The sequence below is a fragment of the Argopecten irradians genome, chromosome 15 (genome assembly GCF_041381155.1).
Source record: "Argopecten irradians isolate NY chromosome 15, Ai_NY, whole genome shotgun sequence".
Taxonomy (NCBI): Eukaryota; Metazoa; Mollusca; class Bivalvia; order Pectinida; family Pectinidae; genus Argopecten; species Argopecten irradians.
This window is the reverse complement of record NC_091148.1, coordinates 34,356,267-34,366,540: the sequence shown is the minus strand read 5'-3', so window position 1 is coordinate 34,366,540 and position 10,274 is coordinate 34,356,267. Positions and strand designations below refer to the sequence as shown.

At 39.8% G+C, this 10,274-nt stretch overlaps 1 pseudogene; it reads right to left on the bottom strand.

Annotated features, from left to right (window-relative positions):
- Nucleotides 1-1,628: 1,628 nt before the first annotated feature.
- The window catches only part of LOC138308840 (peroxisomal acyl-coenzyme A oxidase 1-like), a 38,259-nt pseudogene continuing 29,613 nt past the window's right edge, over nucleotides 1,629-10,274 (bottom strand).

Below are 10,274 nucleotides of genomic sequence, written 5' to 3'. Positions count from 1 at the left end.
AAGTATCTAGTGTCAAGCCAAAAAATTCTACAGTGTTACATATGTGTAGATATGTCACTATCAACTTGCCAGATCTACAATATAAATTACATTTATCCAAATTCATAAAAACATGCTATTCTTTTTTTAGCCCACCATCTGATACAAATCGGTGGTGGTCCGTCGTCCGACCATTAACAATTCTTGTTACCGCTATTTCTCGAAAGTGCTAAAGGGATCTTTTTCAAAATAGAGAAAAAGTTTTTTAAGAAACATTATGGCAGAAATTGTATCATGGCTGTCTTTACATTTCCTTGTCAGACATAGATCATTCTTTGGTGGGCACCACGATCTGGGATCACTTTAAGTAACTGATTATGGCTGAAATTGTATCGTGGCTGTCTTTACATTTCCTTGTCAGACATATCATTCTTTGGTGGGCACCACGATCTGGCATCACTTTAAGTAACATTATGACAGAAATTGTATCGTGGCTGTCTTTACATTTCCTTGTCAGACATAGATCATTCTTTGGTGGGCACCACGATCTCTGGGATCACTTTAAGTAACTGATTATGGCTGAAATTGTATCGTGGCTGTCTTTACATTTCCTTGTCAGACATAGATCATTCTTTGGTGGGCACCACGATTTGGGATCACTCTAAGAAACATTAAGACAGAAATTGTATCGTGGCTGTCTTTATATTTCCTTGTCAGACATAGATTATTCTTGGTTGGCACCATGATACCTCTCGGATCTCTTTATGTTACATCAAGGCAGAACTTGGAGAAGTGTATCGTGGCTATCTGTATAAATTCAGTATCACAATGAACATGATGACCAAGGCTGGAAAGAAGGAGACAAGAACCCGCTGTCGAGTTAAGAAATAACAACCCATGTCTATTATCGAGCCCCGCTGTCGAGTTTAAGAAAAAAAAACAAAACATCAGATAACCCCCTAACGATGCGCACGCATCCATAGGTTATATAGGTCACTGGGGATGCGCACGCATCCATGAGAAAAAAGTCTTTCCAGAGGCATAATGCTGTCATATCCTAGGAGGACTGGAAGTGATGGAGCCAACTCTACCTTGGGAGACACGGTAGCAGAAGGCAAGGTTGGCAGGGTTGGAACTTTTGCCTTGGTGGACTGTCGAGGATTCACCAGTCAGTCATGTTGCAGGATGTTTTGGAGTGACGACATTACAGGAACTGCACATTCAAAATGAAACATTACAGGAACTGCACATTCAAAATGAACACCCCGCTGAGAGAGGCGGGAAAAATACAGAATGAACATCCCGCTGGTTGTTAATGTTCAGGGCAACTGGAAGTCAACCATCGGAAAGATTGGTCACCCATACTGACTCGCCATCCGGAGAGTGTTCTAGGAAAAGGGTTGAATCCCTTGGAGATGATTTGGACCTGAATGCTACAACAGCTGTATTCAAGTACCAGGTAATATCCTCTTTTTTCCTTTGACGAGTGACCCATTTGTTGTGTTATAAAGGAACCCTTACTTTCATAATACATTTTGATCAAATTAGTAAAATAAGTTTTGTCGAATTAACGATAACCCCCCAAATACATTTAAACTTGATCTTATATCCCCTATCGCTTACCGGTGATAAACTTTCACAACAATGCATTACTTCAAAACATTTTATTGTCCAACAAGATGAAAATATGATTAGGTATAAATAATAACAATTTTAAAGAAGTTATCTACACTTAACCGCAATTTGATTAAACAATCTGTTAATGGCAGGTACGTTTATCGAGCGAATATTCTGGTGTAACATAGAGAAACTGGTTTAAAAATATAACCATGGATTACGACTTAGATCAGATTGACTTCTATGCGATATTATAATGTCAGAACACAGGCTTTTGTAATTCTGGATTATCTGACACACATTAAGAGGTGATTGTTTAGAGCATCGAACTCCTTTTCATAAATAAATATATCTCACCAGAAAAGAAGTCCGCTTAAACTGACCATGATCGCAGACTCAAAATTTTTACTGATCGCTTTCATTCAGAATTTTGAGCCTGCGATTATGGTCAGTTTTAGCGGACTTCTTCTTTTAGTGGAGATTATACAAGGGCAAATAAACACTCTCTTGACTAGACATTTGGAATCAACCGAGTAAATAACATTAAAACGTTTTCTGAAATACACGCTCGATGTTATCATAAATATTTATCATGCATTTATTTAAGGAATAGATTTTTATAGAGGTTATGAGGGTATAATGAAAATGGAGCACGTGTAAATTATGTAACCCCGACGAAATAATTTCGCGGAGGTTAATTTTATAAACACCCGCGAAAATAATACCGTGATATATCACTTCACTTTGTAGTGAAGACAGGCAAAAAGACCAAGATCAATATGGGTTATCTGGGCTACATAAACTTTCCATATATTCCATGTTTTTTTTGTTTTTTGTTTTTTAAACTTTTCGGTATTTCAGCCTTTGGAAAACCAAAAATCATATACCACTTTGATATATATTATAAAAACTGTGCCATGCACTGTAAATTACTCCACTTCGATAAAACTCCATCTCGATTTTTTTTTATTTCATTTTAAAGAGACTTGGCATTGGTATATATGGGTAAATGACGAGACGCCAAAGAGGTTTTATCAATATCGCATGCTGCAATATGTCGTTAAATAAATATCACAGTTTTCAGCTATTGGCCATTTGAAGCATTTGCATATTGCATATTGCCAATTCTATTGAAGGTTTTCAAAATACGTTAAGATGCCGATTCCCTCGTTACCATATAAAATGTATGCTGGTTTGACACGTTGTCTGTTGTCAGAACTTAACGCGGTACTGTAGAGGTGTCCTTAGAGCTTTGCCGGAACAGATGTCGTGTCTGCATTTCTCTGTAGGGGCTTTATGTATTTAGTGTATGAATCAAGCACCTGTTATAAAAAGACAAAAGACAAAGCTAATAATTATATTATGCATTTAGATGTGATGTAATGGCATCTGGATTGTAATTTTTTAGGTATTCATCGCTAGTCTTTTTTAAACATGAGAAACGGATAGGTCAGTTTATCTCATAGTATACATATCATATGTCATACTTAATACAAAATATATAATTAAATAATTTGAATATATCGTCATGTTATGTTAAGTTCATTAGTCATTGATATCATTATTATGCCATTGATATATAGTTTATATTTGATTGCAAGAATTAGAAAAATCATTTTGTATCTAGCACAGGATCTACTCACGTCTTTCTCGTTTAGTGGTGACGCTTTTGAATATTCATAAAGCGCGTTGTACACGTCACCATCGTAACGGCCCAGACAGGAGTCTAGGGCCTTGTCGGGGTAATCGAACGCGTCTACCAGAGCCACGGCGTTAGGGCGGATCTCCTCCATGAGATCCGTCAACTTCCGGGTCACGGTGTCCACCTGACTCGTGCTCATAAACCCGTCCTGAGGAATAACAACATTTTATATAATATGATAATAAAGGAAAGGGATCTACTCAACCAGTTTGATGTTGTAATGAGACTATTTTTGTTCCAAACCATGTTTATATGAAAAAATCGGAATTACACTCATTGACTCAAAAGAAGCAGATTAACATTGTTGATTTGACTTTAAAAAAGTATTACATTTTCATGCTTCAAGAAAAACAGTCATACACGTTATAAGAAACATATATATGATTGTAAACCATGAAGTGTAGAGAAACACGAAAAAAACTGATAAAACTGAAAAAAAAACTGAAAATGATATTTGGACTAAAAGGATTTTCTGCCAAATTGAATTCAAACTCTATCATGATTATGTTTTATTCCTACTCTTTAACGAAGGAAAACCTATAGGTATTCAGAATTAAATACGACTTTTTCATCTTCACCAACCTGGATGAAGTCACCAAGATTCTCCACCATGCCATTAACAGCGTACAGCTTACAAACAGCCACCATCACGCTCTTCGTCTTGTCGTCAAGGTTACTCTCAGCTATTTTGGTAGCGAAAGCCTTCACTACGTAAGCATGGCAATGGGCCTGTTCAAAAATGTCAAAAACATATATCGCTTTCAGATAAAGTTAGCCATAGTACCATTTTGGATCTGTGCAGTTCGACATATTTTCGAATTCATCGAACTGTTGTCATTACATGTACATGTGTACATAATTTTGTTTTGTATTCTATCAACAGCCACTGTCATTTAAAGATGTGCAAGTTTTAGGAGATGCATGAAATGACAAGAAAAACACCGCCGTCATAAGGGCACTACATGACCCTTTCCCCACATTTGTTTCTAACCCGAGACACAGATAAACAAATATCGACATGACAGCACAATTGTAATTCAATATCATGGATGATTAAACAAAGGTATTCACAATAACTCATGAAAAGAGTCAGAGGTTCATTGCACCACGTGCTCACAAAGATTGAGCGTCCCTTTGACAGCACGCGACTTTCAATATTTCGTGAGGTAATCTGATTGTTTGTGATTTGCAGGGATAGGGTCGATAAAGTGGTGACATTTCTATTCTATTTCTTTTTCTTTGTTTTATTTCAGTTTATTATCCTATTTGTAACACATGATCATAGATTTGAATGCTTTCTTTATCCTTTCACTTTTCCCTCGTGCCCTTTTCTATTGTCAAGACATGCCATTTTGTTACAGAACTAAAAAATGCCTGAGGAAAGAAAATGGGGAAGTTTGGTTTCTTTAAGATACCATAGTCGTCAAGACGAATTGGTGTGTGGTTTGATTTCTTTAACTCACCATTGTCGCCCAGACAAATTGTTGTGTGTTTTGATTCCTTTAACTCACCATTGACACCCAGACGAATTGGTGTGTGGTTTGATTCCTTTAACTCACCATTGTCGCCCAGGCAAATTGTTGTGTGGTTTTATTCCTTTTAACTCACCATAGTCGCCCAGACGAATTGTTGTGTGGTTTTATTCCTTTTAACTCACCATTGACACCCAGACGAATTGTTGTGTGGTTTGATTCCTTTAACTCACCATTGTCGCCCAGACGAATTGTTGTGTGGTTTGATTCCTTTAACTCACCATAGTCGCCCAGACGAATTGTTGTGTGGTTTGATTCCTTTAACTCACCATAGTCGCCCAGACGAATTGTTGTGTGGTTTGATTCCTTTAACTCACCATTGACACCCAGACGAATTGTTGTGTGGTTTGATTCCTTTAACTCACCGTAGTCGCCCACACGAATTGTTGTGTGGTTTTGATTCCTTTAACTCACAATAGTCGCCCAGACGAATTGTTGTGTGGTTTTATTCCTTTTAACTCACCATTGACACCCAGACGAATTGTTGTGTGGTTTTATTCCTTTAACTCACCATTGTCGCCCAGACGAATTGTTGTGTGGTTTTATTCCTTTTAACTCACCATTTTCGCCCAGACGAATTGTTGTGTGGTTTGATTCCTTTAACTCACAATAGTCGCCCAAACGAATTGTTGTGTGGTTTTTATTCCTTTTAACTCACCATTGACACCCAGACGAATTGTTGTGTGGTTTTATTCCTTTAACTTACCATTGTCGCCCAGACGAATTGTTGTGTGGTTTTTATTCCTTTTAACTCACCATTGACGCCCAGACGAATTGTAGTGTGGTTTTATTCCTTTTAACTCACCATTGACACCCCAGACGAATTGTTGTGTGGTTTTATTCCATTTAACTCACCATTGTCGCCCAGACGAATTGTTGTGTGGTCTTATTCCTTTTAACTCACCGTAGTCGCCCAGACGAATTGTTGTGTGGTTTGATTCCTTTTAACTCACCATTGACACCCAGACGAATTGTTGTGTGGTCTTATTCCTTTTAACTCACCGTAGTCGCCCAGACGAATTGTTGTGTGGTTTTATTCCTTTAACTCACCATTGACGCCCAGACGAATTGTTGTGTGGTTTTATTCCTTTAACTCACCATTGTCGCCCAGACGAATTGTTGTGTGGTTTTATTCCTTTAACTCACCGTAGTCGCCCAGACGAATTGTTGTGTGGTTTTATTCCTTTAACTCACCATTGTCGCCCAGACGAATTGTTGTGTGGTTTGATTCCTTTAACTCACCGTAGTCGCCCAGACGAATTGTTGTGTGGTTTTATTCCTTTAACTCACCATTGTCGCCCAGACGAATTGTTGTGTGGTTTGATTCCTTTAACTCACCATTGACGCCCAGACGAATTGTTGTGTGGTTTGATTCCTTTAACTCACCGTAGTCGCCCAGACGAATTGTTGTGTGGTTTTATTCCTTTAACTTACCATTGACACCAGAGACGAATTGTTGTGTGGTTTTATTCCTTTAACTTACCATTGACACCCAGACGAATTGTTGTGTGGTTTGATTCCTTTAACTCACCGTAGTCGCCCAGACGAATTGTTGTGTGGTTTGATTCCTTTAACTCACCATTGACGCCCAGACGAATTGTTGTGTGGTTTTATTCCTTTAACTCACCATAGTCGCCCAGACGAATTGTTGTGTGGTTTTATTCCTTTAACTCACCATTGACGCCCAGACGAATTGTTGTGTGGTTTTATTCCATTAACTCACCATTGTCGCCCAGACGAATTGTTGTGTGGTCTTATTCCTTTTAACTCACCGTAGTCGCCCAGACGAATTGTTGTGTGGTTTGATTCCTTTAACTCACCATTGACACCCAGACGAATTGTTGTGTGGTCTTATTCCTTTTAACTCACCGTAGTCGCCCAGACGAATTGTTGTGTGGTTTGATTCCTTTAACTCACCATTGTCGCCCAGACGAATTGTTGTGTGGTTTGATTCCTTTTAACTCACCGTAGTCGCCCAGACGAATTGTTGTGTGGTTTGATTCCTTTAACTCACCATTGTCGCCCAGACGAATTGTTGTGTGGTTTGATTCCTTTAACTCACCATTGACGCCCAGACGAATTGTTGTGTGGTTTTATTCCTTTAACTCACCATTGTCGCCCAGACGAATTGTTGTGTGGTTTGATTCCTTTAACTCACCATTGACGCCCAGACGAATTGTTGTGTGGTTTGATTCCTTTTAACTCACCGTAGTCGCCCAGACGAATTGTTGTGTGGTTTGATTCCTTTAACTCACCATTGACGCCCAGACGAATTGTTGTGTGGTTTTATTCCTTTAACTCACCATTGTCGCCCAGACGAATTGTTGTGTGGTTTTATTCCTTTTAACTCACCATTGTCGCCCAGACGAATTGTTGTGTGGTTTTATTCCTTTAACTCACCATTGTCGCCCAGACGAATTGTTGTGTGGTCTTATTCCTTTTAACTCACCGTAGTCGCCCAGACGAATTGTTGTGTGGTTTGATTCCTTTAACTCACCATTGTCGCCCAGACGAATTGTTGTGTGGTTTTATTCCTTTTAACTCACCGTAGTCGCCCAGACGAATTGTTGTGTGGTCTTATTCCTTTTAACTCACCATTGTCGCCCAGACGAATTGTTGTGTGGTTTTATTCCTTTTAACTCACCATTGTCGCCCAGACGAATTGTTGTGTGGTCTTATTCCTTTTAACTCACCGTAGTCGCCCAGACGAATTGTTGTGTGGTCTTATTCCTTTTAACTCACCATTGTCGCCCAGACGAATTGTTGTGTGGTTTTATTCCTTTTAACTCACCATTGTCGCCCAGACGAATTGTTGTGTGTGGTCTTATTCCTTTTAACTCACCGTAGTCGCCCAGACGAATTGTTGTGTGGTCTTATTCCTTTAACTCACCATTGTCGCCCAGACGAATTGTTGTGTGGTTTTATTCCTTTAACTCACCGTAGTCGCCCAGACGAATTGTTGTGTGGTTTGATTCCTTTAACTCACCATTGACGCCCAGACGAATTGTTGTGTGGTTTTATTCCTTTAACTCACCATTGACGCCCAGACGAATTGTTGTGTGGTTTGATTCCTTTAACTCACCATTGACACCCAGACGAATTGTTGTGTGGTTTGATTCCTTTAACTCACCATTGTCGCCCAGACGAATTGTTGTGTGGTTTGATTCCTTTAACTCACCGTAGTCGCCCAGACGAATTGTTGTGTGGTTTGAAACTATTCCTTTAACTTACCCATTGTCGCCCAGACGAATTGTTGTGTGGTTTGATTCCTTTAACTCACCGTAGTCGCCCAGACGAATTGTTGTGTGGTTTTATTCCTTTAACTCACCATTGACGCCCAGACGAATTGTTGTGTGGTCTTCTTTTCCTTTTAACTCACCGTAGTCGCCCAGACGAATTGTTGTGTGGTTTGATTCCTTTAACTCACCATTGTCGCCCAGACGAATTGTTGTGGTGGTTTGATTCCTTTTAACTCACCGTAGTCGCCCAGACGAATTGTTGTGTGGTTTGATTCCTTTAACTCACCATTGACGCCCAGACGAATTGTTGTGTGGTTTGATTCCTTTTAACTCACCATTGACACCCAGACGAATTGTTGTGTGGTTTTATTCCTTTAACTCACCATAGTCGCCCAGACGAATTGTTGTGTGGTCTTATTCCTTTAACTCACCATTGTCGCCCAGACGAATTGTTGTGTGGTCTTATTCCTTTAACTCACCGTAGTCGCCCAGACGAATTGTTGTGTGGTTTTATTCCTTTAACTCACCATTGTCGCCCAGACGAATTGTTGTGTGGTCTTATTCCTTTTAACTCACCGTAGTCGCCCAGACGAATTGTTGTGTGGTTTTATTCCTTTAACTCACCATTGTCGCCCAGACGAATTGTTGTGTGGTTTTATTCCTTTAACTCACCATTGTCGCCCAGACGAATTGTTGTGTGGTTTGATTCCTTTAACTCACCATTGTCGCCCAGACGAATTGTTGTGTGGTTTATTCCTTTTAACTCACCGTAGTCGCCCAGACGAATTGTTGTGTGGTCTTATTCCTTTTAACTCACCATTGACACCCAGACGAAGTGTTGTGTGGTTTGATTCCTTTAACTCACCATTGACGCCCAGACGAATTGTTGTGTGGTTTTATTCCTTTAACTCACCATTGTCGCCCAGACGAATTGTTGTGTGGTTTGATTCCTTTAACTCACCATTGACACCCAGACGAATTGTTGTGTGGTTTGATTCCTTTAACTCACCATAGTCGCCCAGACGAATTGTTGTGTGGTTTTATTCCTTTTAACTCACCATTGTCGCCCAGACGAATTGTTGTGTGGTTTTATTCCTTTAACTCACCATTGACGCCCAGACGAATTGTTGTGTGGTTTTATTCCTTTAACTCACCATTGTCGCCCAGACGAATTGTTGTGTGGTTTTATTCCTTTAACTCACCATTGACGCCCAGACGAATTGTTGTGTGGTTTTATTCCTTTAACTCACCATAGTCGCCCAGACGAATTGTTGTGTGGTTTTATTCCTTTAACTCACCATTGTCGCCCAGACGAATTGTTGTGTGGTTTTATTCCTTTAACTCACCATAGTCGCCCAGACGAATTGTTGTGTGGTTTGATTCCTTTTAACTCACCATTGACGCCCAGACGAATTGTTGTGTGGTTTGATTCCTTTAACTCACCATTGTCGCCCAGACGAATTGTTGTGTGGTTTGATTCCTTTTAACTCACCGTAGTCGCCCAGACGAATTGTTGTGTGGTTTTATTCCTTTAACTCACCATTGTCGCCCAGACGAATTGTTGTGTGGTTTTATTCCTTTAACTCACCGTAGTCGCCCAGACGAATTGTTGTGTGGTTTTATTCCTTTTAACTCACCATTGACACCCAGACGAATTGTTGTGTGGTTTTATTCCATTAACTCACCATTGTCGCCCAGACGAATTGTTGTGTGGTCTTATTCCTTTTAACTCACCGTAGTCGCCCAGACGAATTGTTGTGTGGTTTGATTCCTTTAACTCACCGTAGTCGCCCAGACGAATTGTTGTGTGGTTTTATTCCTTTAACTCACCGTAGTCGCCCAGACGAATTGTTGTGTGGTTTGATTCCTTTAACTGACCATAGTCGCCCAGACGAAGTGTTGTGTGGTTTTATTCCTTTTAACTCACCGTAGTCGCCCAGACGAATTGTTGTGTGGTTTTATTCCTTTTAACTCACTGTAGTCGCCCAGACGAATTGTTGTGTGGTTTTATTCCTTTAACTCACCATTGTCGCCCAGACGAAGTTGTTGTGTGGTCTTATTCCTTTTAACTCACCGTAGTCGCCCAGACGAATTGTTGTGTGGTTTTATTCCTTTAACTCACCATTGTCGCCCAGACGAATTGTTGTGTGGTTTTATTCCTTTTAACTCACCATTGACACCCAGACGAATTGTTGTGTGGTTTTA